Consider the following 18279-nt stretch of genomic DNA (forward strand, 5'->3'; position numbering starts at 1 on the left):
TCTCTCTCAAGCTATGTGAAGAATGTAAAATTGCATCATATTATGATTATTGCTAACTGGGGGCACTCTCACTGTGAGATCATTAATTAATGCTGTCGCATTGCACATCACCAGTTCTAGTACAGCCTGCTCTCTGGTTGGCACTAGAACTAAGAAACTATCCTGAAAACATTCTATAAGCTCATCAGTCAGGCTACCTTTGCCATTCTGATTCCCCCAATCTATATGTAGATTGAAATCACCAATTATTATCACTGTACTTTTCCCACAAGTTCCCATTATTTTTCACTGTATACTATTAGGGAGCCTATAAACCACACCCAAAATGACTTCACAATGGTGAATAGTGCCATTTGTGGGGAGATGGTGGCCTAATGGTAATGTCACTGGACTAATAATCCAGAGGCTCAGGCTAATACTTTGGGGACATGGGTTCAAATCCTACTATGGCAGCTGGTGGAATTTAAATTCAATTAATAACAATTAATGAATATTAAGTTAGTCTTCACTAATGCCCTTTAGGGAAGGAAATCTGCCATCTTTACCAGGCTTAGACTACATCTGACTCCAGACTCTCTGATCTGCTTAGTTCAAGGGCAATTAAGGATCCCTGGCAAAGCCAGTGCTGCCCACATCCCAGGAAAAAATAACAAAACCACACCAGAATCACCACTGATGAAGCATCACAGGCCTACCTTGCTGGGAGTCAGAGTGGACCTGGGGGAGACAGTCAAGAGCTAAGAAGTGCCTTTAAATACAGACTGGGAATTTAAGTGAGGCCTACTTTGCTAGGAGCCACTGAGAAGTAACTGAAGTAAATACAGACCAGGGATTGCAGCAGCCTACCTTGCTGGGAGTCAGAGTAGAGCGCACCTGTGGGAGGCAGTGGGAAGCTGAGGAAAGCACTGCTTCAGCTGCTGGGAAGCTGCAGTCTGAGAAAAAAGCAATGTCACAGGAAGATGGTAAGTTGATTGGCTGGTAAGCGCTCCATCTAAGGGACAGCGTGTGAGAAACTAGCTTCGGACAATCAGTTAAGGTAGTGCTATAAATAAAAAGAACTAACACTTAAAAATAATAAACCAAAAATTGAAAACTTTATTTTTATTGCTTTTTATTATTGTTGTTTTATTTTAATTTTAAAGTAATTTAAACAAACATTTAAAACACATACCTTGTAGCTAAGAAGCATATAACCTTTTGTGGTCAGTGGTACTAGCATTCAATAAGCTCAGTAAATTGCACCCTACATAGGAAGAAATAAATGAAAGTAACTTAACTAAATATCATAAGTTAGAGTGGCAGGACAGGTGTTATGTTGCAGCTGTGAGATGTGGGAGCTTTTGGATACCAAGGCGATCCAGAACAGATATGTACACAAAAAATGTAAGCAGTTTAAGAAATTTCAGATCAGGATTATTGATCTGGAAGCCGAAATGCAGATACTGTGCAATATAAGGGAGGGGGAGAAATGTCTGGACACTTTGTTCCAGAAGACAATCACATCTCTTAGAAGAGGGTCATCTGTTTTGGTCGGCAGTGAATGACAGGGGGATGTGACTGTCAGTGAGACAGGTAATGGGGCAAACGGATGAATGATCTCATCTGCACAGCCAGGGTAAATTAAACTTCTCATCCCTCTCATCTCACCATCTCATAAGGCCCTCACGCATTCACAGAATGACAGTCCACAGGGATCTCACACACTACCAGCACAAGGGACATCACCACTCACTCTCCCATACACACCCTAATGTCTCTCTCTGGGTTCACACCCTGCGCAGTTCACGTCCCCACCCCGTACACAGCTCCACCCAGCACTCACACTAGATGGGAATCTTGATCATTTGCCTTGACATCCTTCCTGCTCACACTCTATCCATCTGTTGCTTGCAGGGTAAGCTCATCCATAATAAAAGGGAGAGGTCCCAGACTGGTGGACACCAGAATCAGAGCCTTCCCTCAGCCTGAGGAGTGTGCAGTACACCTGTCCGGAGAGGACTGGGACTGTGCCTGAGGCAACGGTGAGGCCGGCGATGCACACCTAGGTGAGGACCCTGCACCAGCTGGCCCTGCTGACAGTGATACTGAGTGCAATGTTATTTCTTGGAGTCTGTTGCCATGCACCAATTATCTCTGCTCTCTTTCATAGACTCCACAGCCAGGCACACGAGGGGCACTAGGAGCCAGACCCTCATCTCCAGCCCCGAAGACACCTCAGGGAGCTTTCAGTGCGCACACCCGCGTGCTTGTGCAAACTACCACACTCGCCCTCCTCCCGCCCCCACCCCGGCAGTGCTGAGCGTTGCAGTGCGTGATTCACGCTGGTTGGCCATTAACTGGCCGGCCAGCATGAAATCGCAGTCAGGGCCCAATCACGGGCAGCAGTCAATTTCGCGGCCGCTCCCGGGCCCACCTACCGTGCCCGCCCAATGAGGTAAAAACCCTGTCTAGTGTGTTTATTTTTCGCAAAGATTACTGGCAAAATTGGTACCATCCCAGCCCTTGCCATGTATTCACCACAACCTCTGTCTTTTCCCTCTCCGATGCTGAATGTTCTGTACTATCCTATTTTTGATCCTTTTTTCCCCACTACCGCCCCCTCCCCCCACCCCACCCCCACTCGGGACATCTGTTACTTGTTCATGTTGTTCTTTCCAGAGTGCTTACCCTTGTCCTGCTATTATCACATTCTGCTTTCTTACCTTAATGCCACCATCAGCACCTTTTTTAGCCCTTACCGCTATCATTAACAAGCCCTTTGTATTTTTGTTCATGACACCTTTGTTAATCTCTCTTTTGCCCCCATCCATCGCTTGCCTTCTCTCCAGCTTCGCCTGCTCCACCCACCTTAAACATATAAATTTCATCACATTTTTACTCCTCTGTAGTTCTGAAGAAAAGCCATACAGAGTCAAAATGTCAAATCTGTTTTGCTCTCCACAGATGCTGTCAGACCTCTTGAGTTTCTCCAGCATTTTCTCTGTTTGTTTAGATATGATCCATTAATTAATTAAAGAGAAAAATATATACGACCCGTAACAGCTTGTGATAACAGCATCCTGCTCTCTAGCTGAAGTGTTAGGAAACTCTTCCCTTGATCTCTCGACCTTCCTCCTCCTCCTCTGGTCCATCTTCCATCTAAAGAAGGCAGCTGTCTAACAAGCACTGATGCCTCACCATGCCTCAGCCCACTACCACCAGTATGACACCAATCTACATATCCTTTTTGGGGAGCTGGTATCTTACTCAGTGTCAATCACCTATCTAACTATTCTGACCAATGGATACAGAGCAGGCACTCAAAACGTCAGAGTGGTTACCACCCACCTTGTGCGTCACCCTGCTCAAGGTCAGTTTTTAGTTTGTTCAGAGGTCAAAATGTTTAGAAATCCTCTTTCCGGAAAGAAAATCAATGCTGCTTAGCTAATCCCATAAAATGCAGAAAATACCCGCTTATTAAAGGTCCCAATTTCTTATAGTGTGCCTCCTCTGTATGCTGAGTTGCATTGTGCTCGATCAGATGTCACACTAAGTGGCCTCCCCAACCTATAGCAGGTTTTGCATCATGTGCCTGAGGCCGATGTTGTGTGCAGCCCATCTCATCACAGTGCGTGTCCCTTCTCAATTCATTACTGACAGCTGATGCTTCAGGCTCAATGCAAAGTGTGTTTGTGCAAGGCATCTTGTCAACTTGCTCTGCAGGTTCAAGTGATGTTCATTCTTAGCTGTGTAAGATGAAGGCCCATGTAATCCCCTGACTCGTCTGCAGTGTGAAAAGGTGAAGGTGTAGCATAGAAGGAGAGATGTTGATGCACATGGAGAAGGATAATCTTTCCTTGAATTCCATGCTCTCTGTCATCTGTGAGGGTTTGTAATCTATAAACCCATACTTAGATGTCGTGTGCACTCCTGCCAGTCTTGCATGTTGTTGATTCTAAGAGTGTACATCTGCTAAGCTGACCAATAAGAGAGCACACCTTCCTACCTCAATGTGCTGGTGCTCTGCCCATCACAGGCACAATTTTGTCCTGGTGCTCAAAGCTACAGCTTTAACTGTTTTTCATCTTTTACCCACAAGGCTATCATCAAAAAGAAGGGATGCAGCACTGGCCCACTCATTCTGCTTAGCCTCCACTCCCCTAAACACATGCCGAACTCAGCGTACTAAGGCGATATGGAGATGTGTGGCAGTCAATGGAATTAAGCATGACTGCGATGTCCATATGTTAGCTTGATGGGAAGGCAATGCCCAGGGCAAAAATGGATTGGAGCTAGGATGTAATGCAGCTGATGTGTGCTCTTTATTATCAACAAAGTGAAACCTTGAGGGCTCCATGGTGCATCTGCATTTTTGGGGTTGCAAGGGCAAGGGCTGACCATTATAGGAAACTGATGGTGTCAAAAAGGAGGCTTTTTCATATGTGTCAGGCAAATGTGTGAAGATGGTCATCGTGAGGTGATCTCTGTCTATTAAAAGGTCAGGCTTTCGGGAGCCCTGCATCCCTAACTGGGAGTGGAGGGCCTCAATGCAATGGGAATTGAGTTAATGCTGAGGACTAAGTGCTTGGAACTTTCATCAACAGCTGTTGAACATCCTTGTCTGCCTTGGCCCAAGTCTAGCCCAGTGGTATCGCCATCGAAGTGACACATAAGGTGTTTTCCCATTGCTGGAGATGGATCTCCTTGAGGTGCTTTGTTAGATTGAAGGGACGCCTGCCATGAGTCCACCGAGGACTGCAGTGTAACTCCTGCCTCTTGTAAGCTGCCTTAGTGACTAGGATGCTGCAGAGGCCTTAAAGAGGCAGCACCTTCTGTCGTGTGATCCCGGAACAATGTGCAGTTGGTACCTCATCTCAGCAAAGACACATGTCGCTGAGATTTCACCATCCTTCAAAGGATGAGGACATAGTAAGCAAAATATGTAACTACTCAACCTAAGAATGAAACGGATGGTTGTGAAGATTAGCCATACTGGTGGCGATGTGGGTCCACTATGGAAGGCACCGGTCCGACAGGATAAGCACTGCCACATGTCATCATCCTGGAATCTGATGGCTATGAGTCTTCATGTGTATGCTCGCCTCACCTGGCCCGTGCTATGGCTTCCTCCCCTGCAGCTTCGGCTTCCTCGACCACATTGCCCTCATCCCTTATAACGCTCTCCTCATTGGAGGAGATGTGCAGTTCCTCCATCTTGGCATCCGGCAAGTCCTCCCCGCTTCGCAGCGCCAGGTTGTTCAGGGTGCAGCAAACCCTTTGGGGACTATACTGGCATGTTCTGCTGGAGCTGTCCAGGCATTGGGATCATCTCTTCAAGATGCCAATGGTCTGCTGTACCAATGTCCGTGTGGCGGAATGAGCATCATTGTCCCTCCCCTCAGCAGGACTTTGGGGCCATCGGATAGGCATCATCATCCATGTCCTTTGCAGGTATCTTTTGCCACCAAGAAGCCAACCCTGGGTGTTGTGTGATGCCTCAAAGATGTCCAGGATCTACGATCTACTTGAGATGTTGGAGTCGTGGCAGCTTCCCGGGTATCTCACACAAACCTGCACGATTTGTTCCTGGTGGTGACAGACCAGCTGCACATTGAGCAAGTAGAAGCCTCTCCTGTTGATATATTGCATTGCCTGTTGCCAGGGAGCTCTTATAGCCACATGAGTGCAGTTGATGGCACCTTGCACCTGTGGGAATCCAGAAATAGCAACAAAGATCGGTGCCCTGGCTGCCTGGCTAGCTTGATCTCTAGTGAAGTGCATGTAATTGTGGGCCTTGCCAAAGAGGGCATCTGTCACCTCCTGCATGCACTTGTGGGTGAATGCTTGAGAGACCCCACAGAGATCCCCTGCAGTGCAGCCCTGGAAAGAGCCACTCGTGTAGAAGTCAAGAGCGGCAGTGACTTACAGAGTCACTGGCAAAGGATGTCCTCCTAGCCCCCACAGCGTCAACTCATGGAGAATGTGGCAGATGTGAGTCATCAGATTCTTGGACATGTGGAGGCATTGATGACACTGTCACTCGCTCATCTGCAGAAGATACATGGGTCTTCTGTACATGTCTCTGGGTCTTCAGAGGTGGCTATGTGCAGTGTTTCTGTGAGCCTCATCTTCTGCTTCCAGAGAATGCCCTGTGGCCTCTTGCTCCACGGAGTGAAGCTCCTCCATTTGGTGAGCCTGGTGCTGCCGTAGCACTCTTCTCTATCATTCTTCCTGCCAGCATGTGGTGACGCAGGCAACATTAAATGCGCCCTTCACCTTCCTGAAGGTTTCCTCTCTGCAGAAACATTGAAAGAAAGACATGACTGAATATTAGCATCCAAAGGTTCTCTTTCTGTCACTGACTCCTGAGTGGCTGTGGGTTCAAAGACTTGGCTACAGTCTAGGCACCTATTAGCCAATACAATCCTGGCCATTGCAATGATTGATTTCAGTGTCACAATATGCTTCACCTCTGTGACCACCACCCCACCTCTCTGCCCCGACCCCGCACCAACCCAGCCCCATTTCAGTCGGCCTATTGCCATGAGATAGATTTGGCCAGGTGCTTGAATGTCCTGCATTTATTCGAGGCAATAAATCACTCATCCAGTGGGCTGTATGACTACATCCTTTGGAATACATACAAGGGCACATGCTCTGTGAGGGGATGAGATTCTTCTAGGGAGTTCCCATCACTGAACCTGGCAGCTGCAAGGTTCTGAGGAGGGTTTTCCAAGAGGCTTCTCCTGTTTGCCCAGATGCCCACTTGTTTTTGGAGTCATTATCACACTGGGGAACTACCACGATTGGTACAATGGGTTATTGCAATGATCGGAATGCATTGGAATTAATCTTGTGTGAATGCGCTATTACATTGAAGGCTCCAGATTGCCTCTATAGTTATTGAGATGCTCCTAACATGTCTCAGCCATGCACTCCCCCTCATGTGGTAATACAGATTCCAGATGGGTGCGCCTTGAATCAGCTCCCGAGTGCTGTGATCCACTCCTCCCAGAAGCACTAACAGCTCTCCCCAGCACATTTTTTCTTAGTTTCACTTTCTGCTGCACCAATGCTTGAGGCTCCAGGATGGTGGCTCTCAGGTTTTACTTCCAGACCAGCTTCAACCTTCCATGTGTGACCGTGGAAATCCCTCCCATCGTCCTGGAGGAACATAACATTCAGGTTCCCCTCCTTCCTGTTACTCTCAGCCCTCCCCCTGTAATCCTTGATCCTATTGAAATTGTGGATGATACCTATGTGTTACCCCGAGTCGTATGAGGTGGATGTGCTTGTGCCCCATGTAGACCTACCCCTTCCCCATTTTGAGGCCAACTTTACCGTTACATCAGGGGACAACGCCCCAACCCCCGGCCTATGGAACCATTGAATGCCCGCTCCTACACTACCTGTTCCCCAGCTACAGGCTGAAGATGCTCCCCTGACTGTGACTGTGACTGTACCATCTGCAGCCCAGTACTATGCCAGAAACCCCAAGGTCGGGTGATAACAATGCCCTGTGCACATTATGCTGGGCACGACTGACAGTAGCATGACATGCCGCCCCACTCCCCGGACTGGGACAAGGACTGTCTTTAGAAGCTCAGCAATGTAAGCTGAAGTGCTGCTTTACTCTGCAATCCTTCCCTCTGGCCCTGACTCACTTATGCCCTTCTGTAAGAGACTCTCTCCCAATTCCAGCCCAGAGGATGCTTCCCCCACAACACCAGCAGTCATGTGTCTGAGTGCAACCTTCCCTAGTCTCCCCCCGCCCTCAGTCATATGTCTGAGTGCAGCCTTCCACAGTCGTCCCCCTTCCCCAAGTTGAACCCTTGCCCTCTACCCCCTCCCCTTGCCTCCGGGCGGAATTGTTCCAGATTTGCACTAAGTGCGGTACTGCTGGTCGCGATGGTGGCTTTTCATGCCATGTCGTCCCAAACCTGCCGCATTAATTGTACATTCCTGGGAAACATGTGTTTTCATGGTGGGCGGGCATTCATTTGCCCGCCATGCCATCACCTCAGTGCTTCATCATGCTGGCCGTCATATTTAAAGTCCAGCTGCATGCACGCCTCTTAGCGCTTCCAACCTGTGACTGCTGCACATAATGGCCCCAAAAGACAATAAAGATTACAGCCCCCGGGTTTAGTGATGCTTCCTGGAACGCCTTTTGGACACCGTGGAGGCCCGCCATGATGTCTGCTACCCTCACTCTAACCACAGGAGGGGCATTGGCATCACCAGTCCAGCAGGGGAAGCAATAGCAGCCGTGGGCAGCACCAATGCCCTGCAAAAGAGGACAGCCACCCAGTGCCGCATCAGGATGAACGGTCTTATGTGTTCCACCAAGTTAACTCACTCTTCTCATCACCCTCAACTCACACACTCAAAAACCCATCACACATCCACAAGGATCTCACACCTCAAGGGACAACACCACTAATTCTCTCACACACCCTCACATCTCCATCAGGCTCATATCCTCTTGAGCTCGCGCCCTCATTCCGGCGATGGCTCCGCTCACCACACATCTGTTTCCATGCAGGAGGGGCCTACTCTTATCAGTAGGCAGAGGTCCTAGACCAGGGGTGGGAAAGCCCACATTAGGCCCCTCACTCACTTTGAGGATCATGCAATCGTGCTGACTGGTGAGGACGTGGATCCTGCCAGCGGCGACGGTGAGGTTGGCGATGAACACCCACCTGAGGATCCTGCACTAGATCATCCCTCTTTCATCGCAACTGTGAGTGCTCTCTCTCCTGCTTTTGACTCTGCTGCCATGCCCTAATCATCTCTACTTTGGTCCACAGGGAGCTCTGCCAAGTGACCACCACCCTCAGCCAGCCAGTCCCTCATCTCCATCCATGTCCTCACTTCCAGCCAAGAGGACACCTCCTCTATTGAACAGCTCAAAATAAGCAGCCTGGAAGACCCGTCACAGCGCTTACCCATACCCTCCACCAGCACAGAGGCACACACCTCGGTGGGACCTAGATCTAGAGCAGGCTCGGGTTCACGATCTGGTGGTCACCACATGGAAACGCGTTCGCCATAGCAGAAGGCAGGTTTGGCTGAGTTGCCCGACACTCGAGGTCTTCTGGGGAAGAGGCATCAGTGAGGACCGAGTCAGATGATGTGCCTCTGGATTCAGCCTTCCAACTCATTGTGGAGAGTCAGCAGAAGGCGTGGGAATATCAGGCAGCACTGTTGGAACCCCTCAACAGAGTGGCATGCGAGTTAGAGGAGTGTGTCCGCCTGCTCTCTGATGAAGTGGTGCCCACAAGAGGTGCGCGCATTGAGGTCTCCATGGGGAATATGGCAGATGCCATGGTGACCCTGGCCCAGCAGAAAGCAGGTGTGAGCGCAGACCTGCACTCCATCACGGGAGCCATGGGTGAGTCCCTACAGTGGCAACGCGAGAGGGAAACGGGGCACCTCAACATCCCTCCAGGTGCTCCTTCCCCTCAAAGAGTCAGGCTGGGATCCTCAGGCACCCAGAGGAAGGAGGAGCAGCAACTGGACACTCCTGGGTCATCCGCTCAGCAATCTCAGAGGCTGTCCTCTCCCTCTGAGTCCCCTTTGTCTGTGAGACCCACAACCTCTTCCTTTATCATTGCAAAGGGATCTACCAGCCAAAGAGTGATTCTGGAGGGAGAATTGTATGTGTGTGTGTGTGGCAGAGCCTTTCAGAGCCTTGTGCAAGCACTCTCCCATGCACGATTATCCTTCACATAGCATACTCACCTTAATGTCCTGAGCATTTTGAATGTTTCCTGCTGGGGTTTGCTTTTAGTTGTCCATCTGAGCTGACCTGCTTCTCTGCCCACCCAATGGACACACTCCCATGCAACACCTGACCTTGATTCGCTTATTTCTGCACTCCCCCGTCTTTTCCTCTCCCCAGTTACCCAATTCCTTTCCCTATCACAATTGATCCCCCTGGCACCACCTTCCACCTCCCCTCCGTGACCTACCAGCCATAACCCTTTTCATTCGGGGATGTCTAGGTGAACTTGTCAGTTCCCTTCCTTCTCAAAATTCGCACCCCCAACCACATTTACCTCTCCGGTCTTCTCCTTCCCACCCAACCCTCACAGTCCCTTCTATCGCTACCATCGAACCCTCACCCTCCCACCCTACCACCTCACTCTGCCCTCGGTCATTATCACCATTCCCTCATACTACATCTACCCTCAGTTCACTTCCCAAGAGACAGCCATGGACCCATCAGACCCCTCCCTTGCATGTTCACTTGAACATCCCCCCTCCAGATCCTTTCCCTCCCAAAACCCCTTCCCCCTCTGGAACCCCTTCCCATCCCTTAGTCCTTCCACCCCATGGACTTCATCCCCTCACTTAGTCCCTTCCTCTCCCTGACTCCCTCAGACACTCTTACTTCTTCCACCACCTTAGTCCTTCCCCTTTCCCAGCTCCTTCCTCCAGCTCACCTCTTCCTCCAGTCTCAATTCTTCCCCCAACCTTACTCCTTCCCCCTTCCCGACTTCCTCCTCCACCCTTACTTCTTTCTCTACACTTACTCTTTCCTCTGTCCACATTCCTTCCTCCCCTGTACTCCCACCTCCCTGCACTCCATCCTCCCCCTGGACTCCTTCCCCTCTCCGCACTCCCCCCCCCACCCACTCCAAAGACCTTCCCTTACACCCTCCACCCCCCTTACACCTACCTTCCCAGTTGTAAACTCCTCCCCCATAACCTCCTCCTCCCCCATGTGCTCCCTCCACACCCAACCTCACTCCACAACACCGTCATTTTCCTGCTCCCAACCTTAACCCCCTCCAATGCCTTCATTCCCTCACAACATCAACCACCCACTACTCCCAATATCTCTTCCTATCCCAGTCAATCCTAGACCATCCTCTCCATTCCCCTCAACCTTTATCCATTGTGAGCATCAATGATGACTTTCCAACTTCCATGAGTTGCTTCGCAGCAGAACCAGGTCCATGAGACTCCACCCAGCATGCCAGGTACATTCCTCCAGTGTGCTGTTGCTGTCAGGTTCCAGTACCTTCTGCTTCTTGGATGTCCGCAATGTGACCAAGGCCCTGGTGCTAAGTCCCAACTTCTGTACACCACAGTTGTACCAGCATGTTTTCCAGCCAACATGGATGGACCATCCAGCCAGGGGCAGGTGGGGGTGGGAGGGGGGAATGGGTCCGGTGGACTGCTCTTATAAAGATATGCTGATGTATTACAATGAGGTTCCCAACGTTTGATAGCAGGGAATGTGGCCCGCCATCGAGACACTGAGCGGATGATCGCAGACTGGTTTCACAGTGTTGTGCAACCAATTTTTGACCTTCTCGCCATATTGTCTGCCACCGAACATGCCCAACGCCAGTGGGCACTCATGATTCTGCCCTCTGTCTTGTCTTTCCCCGACTCCCAGTCAAGCCCTTGCCCTGCAGCACATTCCAAGCTACCCCTGCCTCACTGCTGATCTGGTAGCTAGAGCCTTGCATCTTAATCCCCCTTTGAAAGCGAAGTGATGCTGCCTGCAAAGCTGGCATGGAGTCCGAGATACTGTGAGAGGTGTGCGGTGCAAGGTAGGTGAACAAACTTGAAAGACACGAGTGAAGTGCAGGTCGCCAGCTGCATGTCACTTATATGCAGTTGTGAATCATGCCGGTCTAATTAGACACTGGCGTGACCTTTTGATCCAGCACGGGGGTGTCATTCTGGCAAGTTGCCTTGCTAAAGAGCATTCATGATACTCTAATGTATTGAAATGGCGTTCCTTACATGGCGTGATGGGAAAAGTGTGCCATTATTGAGGGCAGGAGCAACAATGGCAACCTGCTTTTACGCCAACAAAAGACTGACTTATTCACACCCACGATATTTTCCTCTCCCAACCATCATTACGCCCTCCATGGGAGAGACCAGAAAATCCCAGCCAGTGTTTACTTAGTAATATTTGCTTAACTTATTTCTTGTGTCGTAAAATTCATTTGTTTTGAATGGTGGAACCTTGTGGCACAATTTCTTTTAGTTGATCATTGGTGTTCGAATTTCTCTTTTGACATTAAAAGCCCTTTTCTGGGATCATGGCACCATCAGTGAGGCTGCTTGCTAGAAATTAAGACTGAACATACCATGAAAAGTTTACTTAGACTGGAAGGACAGACACTAACTTTCTGTGGCCTGTTTAACGGATATCCAATCATTCCACAAATTCATGTCCATTTTGTGTTTGAATGCCAAATATCTCAGTGAATCTTGTGAGGAACTAGGCAACTTAGACAGCAACTTCTGATTTCCATGTTGAACTCTGGACGCTGGACTTTGCTGTCCAAGTTACTCAATAATAATGGTGAGCTCTGGGAATTTCTCATTTAATACGGCTGCAAAATATGGGCCCGTACTATCGTATCCAATGACTACAGATCGTTTGAAAATGTTTTTATTTGCATAATTTATATTCTTTTCAGCAGCATCATTAATAAACCAATTACTTCTGAGATATTTTAAAATGCATTAATTTCAACCCAAATTCTTTCACTCTGCACTCCTAATTAATTAGGATTTTCTTTGAGGCCCTCAGTAATGACTGATCAAACATGTGGATTAGAATATTGTCAAATGCTTTTCAAAGAACATTTTAAAGTTATAACTAGAGATAAAATTAAACAGAACAAGATGCAAAATCAGGACACTTCCATATCTTGATTGCACTGTGATTTTTATAATATAGCTACAAAGGCTTTGCTAATTATAATTAAACTACAAGATTCATGTAAGAGCACAACATGTATAACACTGAATAAACTAACTGTTAAGTAAATTCCTTATACTTTAGCTTAAGTAGTCTATAGAGTTTGCTTTCATCATTACAACCCAATAATAATCATACTAAGGCTCGGTTTAGCGCCATGATTGCCTCACAAGTAAAGGTGATGCCTCAGCAGGGTTCAAGCCGCCCTGTACACTTAAGCACAAGTCAATGAATGCAGCATAAATGTAGGATAGGCATACTCGATCAAAAAAAGAAGAATTTCTCTACAGTAGTGGTAATGATGTGGAACTTGCTGCCATGTGGAGTGACAGAAGTAGATCGCATTGATGCGTTTAAAGGCAGGCTTGGCGCATACATGAAGGAGAAAGAAATAGAGGGATCGCAAGGTGCGCAGAGGAAATTTGAGTGGGAGGAAGCTCGTGTAGTGTCTACATGCCAGCATTGACCAGTTGGATCGAATGGCTTGTTTCTAGGCTGGGCAATCTGTGTAATATATCATCTAGGCTAATGCTTCAACGCCATATTTTGAGAGATGCTGCACCCTCAGGTCACAAAGAAGAGCAGTAGAGGTGTCCCAGCAAACATTAATCTTTTAACCAACACCATCAGAACAGGTTAACTGGTCAATCATTTCATTGCTGTTTGTAGGGCCTGATGTGCCCATTTTATTCTTTCATGCTTTCCTACATAATAGTGATTGGACTTTTAAAAGTAATTCATTAATGGTGAAATTCTTTGTGATATCTGGAGAACTTAAAAGCTTCCAAGCAAATGCTATTTTTTTCATATTTGCCTGCCTAAATGTACTTGCTGTGGTTGTGATTAATGTGGTTGAAGTTGGCCTTGACTCGTGCAATAGTGTAACAGATGACAGCGAATCAGCCTCCCACTTATTTCCATTCAAGTCAATGGGAAAGATGTAAAATGTGCTGCCAACTGGTTATTACCCATCTTAGGCCATCACACAAAGTCAAGACCTACCCCATTATATAGGACTTTGAGATGGAAATGGGTTTAGAGTTCAAAATCCAACTACAGAAGTTATAAATGAGGATTAAGGAAACAGGGTAAGTTCAATAGAAGGTTTTTTTTAATAAAAGGTATACAACAAACGTCATTAAAATGAAATCTCCAACAAATATAGAGATGCATGAAAACACCATTCCTTCTATTTTCACCAAGTGACAAAATTACTCACACAATGAACGTATCAATGCTGTCACTATGTCTTTATTACAGGTATTTCACTAAACAGTAGGACATAATTAGGGATGCTTGGAGAGCTGTAATATGGCTATTTACAAGGTTTAGATGCTAAAGTCAAGGTGTGTTTACCAGGAAATAATTAATAAATCAGACTAGTTTTGCCTGTTTACGCATATTTAACTAAACTGGAAATATATCATGCCATCTCTGGTTACTTAATTAAATTTCAAACATTCTTTTTTAAGACATGAAAACAAGGCAGCAAATGGAGTTAAGGTACAGCAATCCAAAAAGCAAAATGCTGCGGATGCTGGAAATAAAAACAGAAAATGGTGAAAATACTCAGCAGGTCTGGCTGCATCTGTGGAGAGAGAAACAAAGCTAACAGTTCAGGTCACGACCTTTTATCAGAACTAATTCTGATGAAAGGTCATGACCTGAATCGTTAACTCATCTCTATACCTATTGGCGCTATGAGACTTGCTGAGTTAAGGTACAGATCAGCTATAATTTGTTTGAATGATGGAATATGCTGTGACTTACTCTGTTCTGATGTTCGTATTATTAATGCTTCGGAAGTCTGAAGCAATTGCTCTACTCGGAATGTGGTCATGGCAGGGGATTCCCAAGAGGACAGTGGAAACACTTTAGGGTTGTCCGGAAAGCATCTTGCAGAGATCAAACATGCCCGCAGACTAATGGGACACCCATGACCGACTAAAGAAGAAGGCTTATTTGGGAAGGCATCAAACTCATCAATGGACTCCAACGGGAACATGTAGAGGCAAAGTCGAGGCATCGGATACCTTTGAACTGGGTTTTGAAGTGCAGCTCTAACAACAATCAAGAAGCTTGACACCATCCAGGTCAAAACAGCCTGTTGGATTGGCACCCTCTCCACAAACACTCGCTCCCTCCACCACCAATGCACTGTAGCAACAGTATGTACCATCTACAAGATGCACTGTAGACACTCACCAAGTGTCCTTAGGTAGCACCTTCCAACCACTACCAACTAGAAGGACAATGGCAGCAGATAGATGGGAGCACCACCACCTGGAAGTTCCCCTCCAAGCCCTTGCTATCCTGATTTGGAAATATATCGCCGTTCCTTCATTGCCGCAGGGTCAAAATCCTGGAACTCTCTCCCTAGCAGAACTGTGGGTGTACCTATACCACAGGGACTGCAGCAAGAAGGCAGCTCACCACCACCACCTTCCAAGGCAATTAGGGATGGGCAATAAATGCCAGCCTAGCCAGCGAAGCCCACATCCATTGAATGAATATAAAAAAACCTCCAAATAACCCATCCATCCCATCCTTCAAGCATCACTTGCCCCACCGATGGTAGAGCCTGCGGATCACACATTGGAGTTATCAGCCATCTCAGAACCCATCGGAGTGGAAGCTTCCCTATCTCAAGGGACTGCCTAAGAAGAAGATTATTAATGCTGTCAGAATGCTGTCATATTACAAAACACTTGTGGGGGGGGGGGGAGTTTTTTAAAATGAGTTTCGATTCACATGGTGCTCATTGATACATTTGAACAGGGTCTTGAAATTGCTCCTTTTAGAAACCATCTTGAAGGCCATGGAAAGAGCATGCAGGAGATTTACTAGACTAGTCCCAGGGATGGAGGGCTTCAGTTATGTGAACAGCCTTCAGAAACTGTTGCTGTTCTCCTTTGAGCAGAGAGGGCTAAGAGGAGATTTGATAGAGGTGTCTAAAATCATGAAGGGTTTAGCTGGATTAATTAAAGAGAAACTGTTTCCAATGGTTGAAAGGACAATACCCAGAGGGGTGCAGATTTAAGCTAATTAGCAAAATCAGCAAAGGCAACATGAGGGGAAACCTTTTCATGGAATGAGCACTTGCGCCACATTGCCTGATAGGAAATTGGATAAATGTTTGCACAAAATAAAACTTCAGGGATTATATGGAAAGAGCTGAGGAGTTGGACTAGCTGCATTGTTCTTTAAAAGGGTTAGCACAGATTCAGTGCGTTGAATTGTGTCAGTGTGATGATGGATTGTTGCCAGTGCCTGCAGTGCCAGAACAAATTTAGTAGACCTAGCAAGACAGGTAAAGAATGGAAAGGGTTTATTTATTACAAGAAGAAAATCATACACTGCTTCATTAATGATACAGATGCACATAATAGGAGCACTTATGAATATCATGATCAAAAGGAGATATAACCGGGGAGTTCAAAACCATGAAAGGTTTTGAGAAAGTAATTCGTGAAAGAACGGGAGAAATTTTGCTGGAATATGGAGTCTCATTTTCCAGCATTCTTCAGCTCAAGTATAATTTGCACCATAACCATTTGGAAGTGAGAGCTGATGACAGTGTGGAGAGGGCAATGGGGCTTTTGAGACCTTGATGAAAGAAAGGCACAACCAACAGTCCCTCTATTTATCGAATGAGAGTTAAGGATTGGGAAAGTAGCAGAGGAATCTTAGAAAGGAAGAATGAATTAGAGTCAAATCAGGTAAAGAAAGAGGAATAAAGGGCAGAATCACTCGTGCCCGCTGGCGCCAAGCATGTTTGGTGGCATGAGCGGACAATATGGCAAGGAAGCCAAAAATTGGCTTCACGATGCCGTGAGACCAGTTTGCGATCATCGGCTCAGCCCATCAATGGAGGGCCACATACCCCACCATCAGAAGTCGGGAACCTCATTGTTATACATCAGGGTATCATTTTAAGGGCAACCTGCTAGAATCATCTCCCTCACACTGGATCAACTGCCCATTTCGGTGGGAAAACAAGTCTTGACAAATGAGATGTGCAGAAGTTGGGACTTACCGCCAGGGTTGTGCTCATATCGCGGTCATCCAGAGAGCACAAGATGCTGGAGCCTGAGAGTAACGCGATCCTGGAGGAAGGTCCAAGGCATGCTGGGTGGATTCTCATGGATATGGCTCTGCTGTAAAGTAGCACAGGGAACGTGTTGATGCTCACAACAGACGATGGTCGAGGGGATGGGTGAGGAAGGTCTAGGATCAACTCAGAGAGATAGAGGTGTTGGGGGGGTGTTGAGGTTGGGATGGGAAGGGCTAATGGGGGAGAAGATGGCAAATGGGGACGTAGGTGTAAGGGGGATGTGAGGTGTAAGGGAAGGAGTTCAGAGTAGGGGAAGTGTGTGGAGGGAGGAAGGAGTCTAGGGCGAGGAAGGCGTGTGGAGAGAAGAAGGAATCCAGGGAGAGGAAGGAGTGCAAAGAGGGGAGGGAGTCCGGGGGGGAGGGTGGGGGTGGGGAGCAAGGAATGCCTAGAATGGAGGGATTAAGGGTGGAGGAACAAGTAAGAGGATAGGATGGAGTCAGAAAGGGGGAAGGAGTAAAGCTGAAGGAAGGTGTGAAGGTGTCTGAGGGAGCCAAGAATGGAGGAATGGGGAAGGAGTAAGGCTGAAAGAAGAGGTGAGGATGGAGGAAGCAGTCGGGAGGAGGGAAGGAATAAGGGTGGCAGAAGAAGTAAGGGTACCTCAGGCAGTCAGAAAGGGGGAGGAACTAAGCGATGGGGGTGTGGTGTCCAGGTGAGTGGGAGGACTAAGTTGGAGGAAGGGGTTCCTGCAGGAAGGGTTCCGGGAGGGAAGGGGCCCAGAGGTGGGGAGGGGTTCCAAGGGGGTAGGGGGTTCGGAGGGAGGATGTCCAGGTAAATGTGCAAGGGAGGGGTTTGATGGGTCCATGACTGCCTCCTGGGAGAGTGGGTGTGGTAAGAGGGAATGTTGAGAATTACCAAGGGCAGAGTGAGGCGGTAGGGTGGGAAGGTAAGGGTTCAACCGTAGCAGCAGAAAGGGTGGTGAGGGTGGTTGGTGGGAACTTGGAGGCAGACATGGACCCTGGGTGTGGGAAGGGGGGGCTGGGGAGGTGAATGTGGATGCCGGTGACATTTTTTCAGAAGGAAGGGAATGCGCACGTTCACCTGGACATCCCCAAAGGAAAAGGGTTGTGGCTGGTAGGGGAAGTGGAAGGTGATTGGAGGCATCAACTGTGATGGTAGAAAGGAAATGGGTGACTGGAGGAGGGGAAAGGGCGGGGGATTGAAAGTAGAACCGAATTAGTACCATGCTGTCCAAATAGAAAGTGAAACGATAGTCGTGCTGCATGAAAGTCTGATCATTTTGCTCAAGTGCCGGGGAGCTCACACAAACCTGCCCTCTGCTGCTGTGGACATGTGTTGTGCAGTGACCACCAGGTTGTGAGCCTGAGCCTGCTTTACATCTAGGTTTTATCGAGGTATCACAGTATCTTTACAGTGTAGAAGGAGACCATTCGGCCCATTGAGTCTGCACTGGCTCCCTGAAAGGGAATTCCACCTAGCCCCGCTCTCCTGC

This window comes from Carcharodon carcharias, chromosome 5, assembly GCF_017639515.1.
Source record: "Carcharodon carcharias isolate sCarCar2 chromosome 5, sCarCar2.pri, whole genome shotgun sequence".
Lineage (NCBI taxonomy): Eukaryota > Metazoa > Chordata > Chondrichthyes > Lamniformes > Lamnidae > Carcharodon > Carcharodon carcharias.